This window comes from Tenrec ecaudatus, chromosome 3 (genome assembly GCF_050624435.1).
Source record: "Tenrec ecaudatus isolate mTenEca1 chromosome 3, mTenEca1.hap1, whole genome shotgun sequence".
NCBI classification, from domain to species: domain Eukaryota; kingdom Metazoa; phylum Chordata; class Mammalia; order Afrosoricida; family Tenrecidae; genus Tenrec; species Tenrec ecaudatus.
In genome coordinates, this window is record NC_134532.1 from 172,220,287 (window position 1) to 172,230,407 (window position 10,121).

A 10,121-nucleotide genomic window follows, 5' to 3' on the forward strand; every position below is an offset into this window, starting at 1 on the left:
GAAGCATTCAAATCAAAACTGGACTCACGGTCACCGAGTTGGTGACTCACAGTGACCCTCTAAAACAGGGGAGCACTGCTTCTCTGTGTCTCCAACGCTGTAGCTCTTTACAGGAGAGGAACCCTTCATCTCTCCTCCATGGAGCAGCTGATGAGTTTGAACCACCGGCCTGTGCTTAGTGGCCCAGTGCCACCAGGGCTCCTGATGGAGGCATGGAGCTCTTGAAGTTTCGCAGTGTTGTCGTCAGCTTTAGATGACGTCATTGCTCACTGCTTGAGGGGGTAGAGAACCCCCTCACTGTGCGAGATGAAGCACTATAGCACCATGGGAGTGAGAAGCTCCCGCAAGACCGAAGCCAGTTACTGACTAACCATTAGAAACCTGATTATCAGTTGTTACTTGTTAGGACATCGAGTCCGTTCCTACTCAGGTAGACCCCTCCATGGGGCTGCTCACCACATGGCAGCTCGCTCCTCCAGGTCCAAGAGTGTGACATCAGGATGAAGGCCAGAGTGCCTCTTATAACCTCGGCTTGGAAGCTGCACACTATCTTTCTCTCTTGTTCCCTTCATCAGAAGTAAATTGCTAAGTTGGGCCCACTTAGTGAGTGTGTTGTTGTTAGGTGCTAGCCAGTTGGTTCCAATCCATAGTGACCCTATGTACAACAGAATGAAACCCTGCCCGGTCCTGGGTCATCTTTTTTCCCCGTTACGGCTGTTTTTATTAATAGTGGCCTGTACAGGTTGTCTCTGAATTAAGAGATATTCGAGTTGACGATGAACCATACTTGGGATCATCTGCGCTTTTCATTTGGATTTTCGTGCACCGTATCATTATGAGATGTCCTGCGTACAAAGCCGTAAGCAATTTGCAGATGTGATCATTCTCAGATGTTACTCACAGATTGAAGATTACATTTATGAAGACACTGATGATAAAATGCAATAATAAAAACTTACAAGCTGGGGAGGATATTTTACTTACACCAGAACTGACAAAGTCATTGGATCAGAAAATCAGGACTCGATTATAAGACAGGGGAAACAGTCACCGGTGGGCCTGCTCGGGGCCTTTGACTTTGTTCGTGGCTGGGCGTATCTGGTAACCTGCTGACCCTCTGAAGGACACAATGTCTTACTGCTCCAGCTTGAATAATTGAAAACCCAGGGCATGGTTAAAGGCTTATTGATAATGATAAATAGGTGCTTGTTACTTATCAACATTATCATCATCTTGGGGGCTTTGCTAATCACACTTAGAAGCAAACTTCCTCCAATGTCAGATTATTCTGAATTCTGGTTCTTTGGTTTCCCCAGGTTCATAGCACCTCAAGCAGAAGCTGTTCTAGAGATCCAGAGAGCTTGTCTGACCCTCTGCTCCCCTGGCTCAAGCTTGGAGAACATCTACAGTCTGATGCTGACATTGACAGGACAGAAACTTACAGAGCTGGGGGTCACAAGGAATAGCAGGGGAACAGATGCCTTTAAGGTACTTCACTTCTTTTGACCCATTTTCAGCAACACCTGATGACATCCCCCTTGGGGTCCACCCTCTGAAAAGCTCACAAGGCGTAGAACACGTCCGGGTGGCTCTCCATTGCACAGAGACTGAGATTCAGAGCTCACTCAGGAGGGACTTGGATTTAACGATTTACATTTTGTTGATTCCAACTCCTGGCATCTCTGTGCGGTAAGTATAGTCAGTCACAGATTATGAACAAGTTCTATCATAAGTATGTCTTTAAGTCAAGTCTATTCCTAAATCACAGCACTTATATAGAAAGTATACCTTTCTGACATCAAGAAGAATACTTCACCTTCCTATGGTCAGCATAATGGGCTGGTGCATGTCCAAAAGTAGCACCTTGAAGTATTCTGAAACACTGTCTGTACCACATAGCTTTTACTAGAGTGGCCTTGGAGGCTTTCACAGCCCAGGGACCACCCTGCTCCATGGGATTCTCAGTGGCTGGTGTTTCAAAAGTAGATTTCCAGGCCTTTCTTCAAGGTGGGTGGATGCAAGCCTCGAAGTATTTAAAACAGAGCCTTGTCTCTGAGGAACACTCTGGCCATACTTTTCCCAAGACAGATCAGTTTGTCCTTTTAGCAGTCCTTGGCACTTCCAATAGTCTTTTCTAACTTCATAATTCAAGAGCATCAATTCTTCTTTGATTTTCCTTGAGCAATGTCCAATTTTCACATGCATATGAGGCAATAAAAATACCATGGTTTGGGTCAGGAGCACCTCAGTTCCCAAAATAACATCCTTGCTTTTCAATACTCTTCAGAGGTCTTCTGCAGCAGATTTACCCAACGCAAGCCAACTTTTGATCTCTTGACCATTGCTTCCATGAGCATTGATTGTGAATCCAAGCAAGACACAGTCCTTGCAACTCCAATCTTTCTAATCATCAGAGACCTATGGAAATTGTTAATAGAGGCCCTAAAATGCACGTCCGTCCTTTTCTCCCTCTCTCAGTTTCTCCGCCATCCTGAGTGTGGTGTTGCTCTGGCGTCACCATGTCGTCTCGTAAGACTTTAGGATCAAGAGATTCCAGGCCAAGAAACAGAAGCAGAATCGGCCCATTCCCCAAAGGATTCGAATGAAAACCGGTAATAAGAACAAGTACAACTCCATGAGAAGACACTGGAGAAGAAACAGGTGGGTCTGTGAGGAGCCCCCGGAGGAGGCTGCATTACATTAAGACTTTTGCCACCATCTGATCCATTGAACTTCTATTGGCAAATAATCTGGTCTCTTCCTTGGTTTTTATGCTTCCGCATCAAGTATAGCAATAAATAATGTAAGGCTGTTGGTTTGAAAAAAAACGTTAATAGAACACAGAGTCCAGGGGCAAAAATAGGTGGACCACCAACAAAGACATTACTTAATTGAAAAAATAATATGACTGGGTCATGGTCAAGTAAAGAGACCAGTAATTCCTTTATCCCCCAACAATAATCAAACTGGAAAGAAATTTTGGTATTTGGATTATCGCTCAGACATTTTGAATCAGCAGGCTGGATCTGAGGTTGGAAACCAGCCTGATTTCCAGAAATGGTTGTTTGGGACTGTTTTTCCCCCTCAAATGGGGAATGATTAACTTCCATTCTGAATGATTAGCTTTAATTAGTCACCCTGAGAAGCGTCACAAAGTCTCATTTTATTCTTTGCCTGTGTGGACTCCCAGCTTGCTAGTAGAACAGGAAGAATGGCCCCCCTGTGTTTCAAGCTGTGGTTTTCCCCTGTCCTTGGTCCTCCAGGGTCTTATTTGAGATCTCACAAAAGCAGAGCCCGAGACAAAGGCTTGACGGCAACTGACCTCAGGAGGATTTGAGCAGACAACAGTGACGCAAGCACAGAAGAAAAGTCTAGATGGCTTTAAGGCTATTTTCGGGAAAGGAGCTCAACTCCGTAAGGACTGTTGAGAAGATGTTCATCTACAGGACCTGAGACTAGAGCATTTATCTACTGGCTCTTGTCCTCACTGGAAAAGGATTTCCAAGAATATAACCTTTCCTATACTTAGAGGTTGTACCTCTAAGAATCCTCAGTGTGTTTCACCATGAATCACTCACAACAAAGGATTCTCAGAAGCAAGATCCAACTGCTTTTGAGTTGGACGTGGACCCAGTGTATGAAATTGAAATCAGGGATTCTCAAGGGAAGCTAACTGCAAATTGTTGAAAATATCCGCTATCTTCATCAATCCAACTCCATTTATTTTATGCCTTTCAGGGATTTCTCAGGATTATTCACAGGAGTACTTAAAATATCTTACTGGCCAATAATAGCACGATGTCTTTTAAATGTGTTTTAACTTCTGTGGCCAATGCCATCAGACAAGAAGAGGAAGGTGCTTGAGGACCACTGCTAATTATTTTAATGAAATTTCTCCCCCACCGCACCCCAAATCCTGATCAAAAGGGTGAAAATGTGAACTGGAATCTGAATTACCAATGGGATATTGACTTTGTCCAGCTAGCAAGACTGGGTGAACCCCAAGAATATTTTCTTAAGATAATTTAAAACTTTTAAATCTCAAAATAAGAGTATCCTCAGAAGTCGTCTTAGACCAAAACAATGATTTAGCTTAATTAGCAAAATATTTCATTCGTGAGAATTGTATTCTTTTTTTTTTTTTGAAGGTAGAAAACTTTAATGGATCAAACACCACAGATAATATAACAAGACCACGATGGACAGGGAGGGGCTGGGGCTCAATCTGCCTCCCAGCCCTGCCACCCCATGGCTCATTCTCTGAGCGCTAAGGGCAGGGTGGCCGGGCCCTGAAGCCGCCTCAAAACTTCAGGGGAATCACTGGCCAATACTTAGGCCTCTTGCGATCACAGAGCTTGTTGAAGCTCAGCTGCACAGCTGCCTCCATGGCCATAATCTTGGTGGCACTATCCCCGTATAGACGTTTCATCTTGGCCTTGCGCCTCTCGTCAGGCCTCCCAGATGGGGGCTCCACCGACCGGTGGTTGGAGAAGTACAGGTCATGGTCGGCGTTCACATACTCGCTGAGACGTTCTTCTTCCAGTTGCTGCAGCCGCCGTGGCTCCTCTTTGTGCCGCTTGGTCTGCTCAAAGTACTCGCGCAGCTCCGGGGTGATCTGCATGTTGCTCAGGTCGCACTCAATCTCCTCGTCTGACTCGCTCACCATCTTCCCCTCTAATGTAAAAGCTGCCGTTTCTCTGGTGCAGGTCTGGAACTGAGCGTAGGCACGTGGGTGCTGCCAAGACCCCCAAGGATGCAACTGTGCACCCTGGGGGCTCTGGGGCCCCGAGTGAGGGCCGTAGGAGGACCAAGGACATTCACTTTTCTCAGCAGGATTGCTGTAGTTTAGAGACACAGCAGAGAAGTACCACATGGGATTGGCGTAGGATTCTAGAGCCTTCCTGTAAGCAAGGCGGTGGTTCTGCAGCCAGGCCATTCCTTGGTAATAATGCTGCCAATATCTCTCATAGACCGGATGGAGATACCAGGGGTCAGAGTCCTTCCACAATGGCACATTTGTTTCCAATTGAGGAAGCGTCCCAGCAGGGTATCTCCAATAGGGCTGTCCATACATTTGCCTCAACGGGGCCTGTGCTTTCCATTTCCTGGTCTGCATTCTGGAGCACGGCAGTGAATGATGACTCGTAGGGATGCAGCTTGCAGATTCCGGGCGGTGGGCGATCAAGGACCTAGTTTTCAGTGGCGAGAATTGTATTCTTATAAAGAATTGTCTATGTGGGATAAAATTGACAGCAGCAACTTGAAAGATTAAACAAGAAGTTTAAGAGGCATTTATGTTAATGGTGGTGAAATAGTTGGAAAAAAGAGAGAGAGAATGGTTGATAATTTCAGCTCATAAAAACTCCCCTGGAGACAACAGAAAAGTTGGGTGAAGGGAGACATCGGAGAGTGCAAGATATGACAAAATCATAATTTATAAAAATAATAATTTATAAATTATCAAGGGTTCATGAGGGTGGGGGGAAGTGGGGAGGGAAGGGGAAAAATGAGGAGCTGAAGCCAGGGGCTTAAGTGGAGAGCAAATGTTTTGAGAATGATGAAGGCAATGAATGTACAAATGTGCTTTATACAATTGATGTATGTATTGATTGGGATAACAGTCGTATGAGCTCATAATAAAATGATTTTTTTTAAATACTCCCCTGGAGGTGGGGTGGAAAGGGGGAACCAATTATAAGGATCTACATTTAACCTCCTCTCTGGGGGATGGACAACAGAAAAAGTGGATGAAGGGAGACATCAGACAGTGTAAGACATGATAAAATAATAAATGATAAATTATCAAGGGTTCATGAGGGAAGGGGGAGCAGGGAGGGAGGGGGCAAAATGAGGAGCTGATACCAAGAGCTCAAGCAGAAAGCAAATGCTTTGAGAATGATGATGGCAACAAATGTGCAAATGTGCTTGACACAATGGATGGATATATGGAATGTGATAAAAGTTGTATGAGTCAACAATAAAATGATTTTTAAAAAATTCCCCTGGAACTGAATAAGTCTTCCCATAAAGTGTAAAATTTTAAAAACAGTCTTACAGGACATAATCTACCCATATCATATAATTCAATAGTTCAATCATATCAAGAAGAGCTGTACAATCATTACCACAATTAATTTTAAAACATTTACTTCTTTCTTATAGTCCTTGTTATTAGCTCCCCATTTCCCCACCCCAACCTCCCATGTCTTACCCCAAGAACCATTTATCCAGAACTGTCTCTATGGACACATCTATCCTGGATTTCATATCTAGAAAAACATACGAAAACAAAGAAACAAAAAAGTAACAAGAATATCAAAATAAAATCAAGAAAAACCTAAACCAACAAGAAAGCAGAAAATATGAAAAATTAGAAAGACTTAAAAATGGGCCAAAAGGGAGAGTCAACTGGTAAGGCGTTAAATTTTAACAGTATTACATAATGGTCAACCTACTGAGAGTCATGTCATGAATGGCCCACCACGTTGACACATATCTTGAACCATCACTGCCAACATCATGCTCACCTCATGCCTTGGTACCCATTACTGCCAGATGCATCTTATTTATGCTCAAAACAATAGAACAGCGGTTTTAAAAAAAGAATTGTCACAAATGAAAAATGTCAGATAGTCATGAAGTGAGGAGTAGTATAGTTGCTTTTCTTGGTGTTGATGTGAGGAGATTCGGGCTTGTGGAATGGCTCTCGCCACCTTTAAAAGAAAAATCATCTCTGTCTTTATTCTGGCCTTCTTTCCCAAGAGGCAGAATTAAAATCAGCAGTAAGAAAGTCAATAAAATGTTGTTGCTATTCTTAGATGCCATCAAGTGAGTCCCAACCCATAGTGACTTTATGCACAACAGAAGGAAACACTGCCTTGCTCCGCCATCCTCGTAAGGGTCCCTGTACTTGAGCCCATGGTTGCAGCCACTGCGTCAGTCCATCTCCTTGGGGGCCTTCCTCCCCTCCACCCCTTTACCAAACACGATGTCTTTCTCCAGGGACTGGTCTCCTGACATGTCCAAAGTATGTAAGGCAAAGTCTGTCCATCCTGCCTCTAAAGAGCATTCTGTCTGTACTTCTTCCAAAATAGGTTAGTTTGTATTTTGGGCAGATCCTGGTACTTTCAATACCACAATTCAAATGCATCGATTCTTCTTCAGTCTTCTTTATTCAATGTCCAATTTTCACATCCATATGAGGCAGTGGAGAATACCATGGCTGGGGTCAGGCACACCTTAGTCCTCAAAGTGACATCCTTGCTTTGCAATACTCTAAGACAGTGGTTCTCAACCTGTGGGTCGAGACCCCTTTGAGGGTTGAACGACCCTTTCACAGGGGTCGCCGATTCAGAACAGTAGCAAAATGACAGTGATGAAGTAGCAACAAAAATAATTTTATGGTCCGGGGGTGTGTGTCACCACCACCTGAGGAACTGTATTAAAGGATCACGGCATTAGGCAGGTTGCGTGCGAACCACTGCTCTAAAAGAGCTTGTGTAGCAGATCTACCTAATGCAACTTGTTTTTTGATCTCTTGATGGTTGCTTCGATGAGTATTTATTGGGGATCCAAGCAAGACAAATCCTTGACAACTTCACACTTTTCTCCATTTATTAGGATGTTACCTGCAGTGCATTGTGAGGATCTAGGTCTTTAAATTGAGTCACAAATCCACACTGAAGGCTGCAGCCCTTGACCTTCACCAGCAGTGCTTCAAGTCCTCCTCACTTTCAGCAGCAAGGCTGTGTCATCTGCATACCACACATTGCCATTACACCTTTCTCCAAACCTGCTGCCACATCCTTCTTCATATAATCCAGATTCTCCAATGAGTTGTTCAGCATACAGATTGAACAAGTGTGGTGACAGCATACCGACACTGTCAGCAGGAGAGAAACTAAAGAGACACACAGAGGAGCACAGCCCACAGGCGCTCTGGAAATCTCCCGCAGAGCTCAAGCGCTCTGCTTTTTGTTTTCAGCTAACTCCCCACAGTATCGTTTCCCAGCTATGCTGGTCGTCTCATTTGTGATAAGAGCTTCTAAAGTAGTGCAAGCTAGCACTGCTGTTGTTTTGATGGACATTCAAACCACGACGGGTACAGGGGTATTTGATACCTTTGATGCCCACAAAGCAAAAGCTGTGCAAGTGAATGGCGCTTTGATGGAACTTTAATTTTGAAGGAACTTTGAAATCACGGACCTGCTTGAGTAATTTGCTTTCAGTATAGTTACAGTCAGTACCTGGAAATGAATTCTCCAACACACACACACACACACACACACACACACACACACACACACACACACACACGATGTTTCAGTGTTTTTGCCATTTGGTGAGAAAGGAGGCAGGTTTTGCTGGTGGGGGAGGGGGGTTGTTTTTGTTTTAAGTACATTCCAGTTGTGAAAGAGGAGAGACAGGGGTGTTTGCGAAGCTGTGGAGCCTAGATTGGACTCTGCAGGATATGATAGCAGTCAGCTCCACTGAAGTAAGAAAAGCAGAAACAACATAGCAGGGCTCCCATTGGCCATTGTTCCGTGGAAAGCGAGAGAATGGTAGCGTCTTTGGGAATTTCTAGATAAAGGCAAACAGAAGCGCAGCTTATTAGTAAAGACAAAAGGCCTTTGGCCAAAGATACCTCCAGGATTTTCTGCAGCCACATCAGAGCCAGAGAGCAAGTGTCAGACCTCAGAGGTTGAGCCGTTTGTCTGGTTCCTAGTAGCTGCTGCGTGACCTGCTCGGCTTGTTATAGGGTAGCGTGTTTGTTTCTAACCAGATTCCCAAAGATTGACTTGTGATCCATCAGCAAATTAGCTCAGGCTTATTTCTTCACCACCCAGCTGTTGATTGGCTGGGAAGTTTCCCACCTGGACTAATCGCAAAATAAAGGGTGCTGACGGCAGGAGGTAAGCCCCCTTGCTTGCCTGAAACACAAGACCGTGTTGGCGCGGCACACTGAAGACAGCACAGGGTGCTGCTGTGGTTATTGGAGTCCTCCGTGGGAAGATGGACGCTTCTGTGTTTCCTCTGACTCCCTGACTCACTCCCTCCTCGGCCAAAGCGGGTCTAGAGGCAAAGGGAACGGAAAAGCATGGGGAACAGGTCCCAGCTGCAGCACCGACACATAGGGTCCAACTGGGCCTGCAGATCCCCTGGACTCCCCCAGTGGCACGTCCTCCTGTCCTTAATGGTTCATAGTATTTTTTAAAAGTTTTTTTTATCAATCGCTTCTCGGCCTTTTGGCTAAGATCAAGTGTAGTATCTGTTCTTATCAGTTTAATATCTGATACGTCCTCTATCCGAGGACAATATATTAAATGGATTTTTGGAGCAGGGAGTTGGAATAGGAGCTTGCTCCATCCACTCCACGCATCGACCTGGTATTGCAGTACTTCCAGGAACGGTGCACAAAAAATAAAAAAAAGGTTTTTTTATCGTGGTAAACATATATGGCAGAATCCTCACTGTCATCGAGTCAACGCTGACTCATAGTGACCCCCTGTGGGTTTCCGAGGCGGTAGCTGTTTAGTGGAGTAGAAAGCCCAGTCTTTTTCCTGCGGAGCTGCTGGTGGTTTCAAACTGCCGACCATGCGGATTGTAGCCCAGGGTGTAACCACTACACCAACAGGGCTCCCAACACGTGGCAAAGCATTTGTCATTTCAACTACCATACATACTCATGTATAAGCCGAGTTTTTCAGCACAAAAAAAATGTGCTGAAAAATGGGTTCGGCTTATACATGGGTCAGTGGTACCGCAGCAAGGACAGCATCTATGATGAGCTCACACCAGCTGAAGCTCTGCAATGGGATACAGATGATGACGAGGAATCCAGTTTTGAAGGATGTTAACTCTTTACATTTTAGCTTGGTTGCTGATTGAGCTCAGGGAATAGTACTCTTAGGGTATCATTGTTTATACCTTATTGTTTTTGTTGAACCTATTTTCTGCTTACTGTGCTGGTTTACTAATGTTAAATGACTTGTCCTTTTATTTATGTTTTTTATTTAAAATAAATCTTTAGATACATTACCCCACTGATGTCTCAATTTTTAGTAATTTTATTTTCATTTGTTTTGATTATTGAAACTCACCAATAGCTTCTGCATTTTCCA

At 44.3% G+C, this 10,121-nt stretch overlaps 1 non-coding gene and 1 pseudogene across 1 annotated transcript; one reads left to right on the forward strand and one right to left on the reverse strand.

Moving 5' to 3' along the window:
* Positions 1-4,257: 4,257 nt before the first annotated feature.
* Positions 4,258-5,196, reverse strand: LOC142443670 (gem-associated protein 8 pseudogene; annotated as a pseudogene).
* Positions 5,197-9,229: 4,033 nt separating this feature from the next.
* Positions 9,230-9,420, forward strand: LOC142443872 (U2 spliceosomal RNA). The gene has a single exon (XR_012783600.1). It is a non-coding gene; the product is annotated as a U2 spliceosomal RNA (small nuclear RNA).
* The last annotated feature ends 701 nt before the right edge of the window (positions 9,421-10,121 follow it).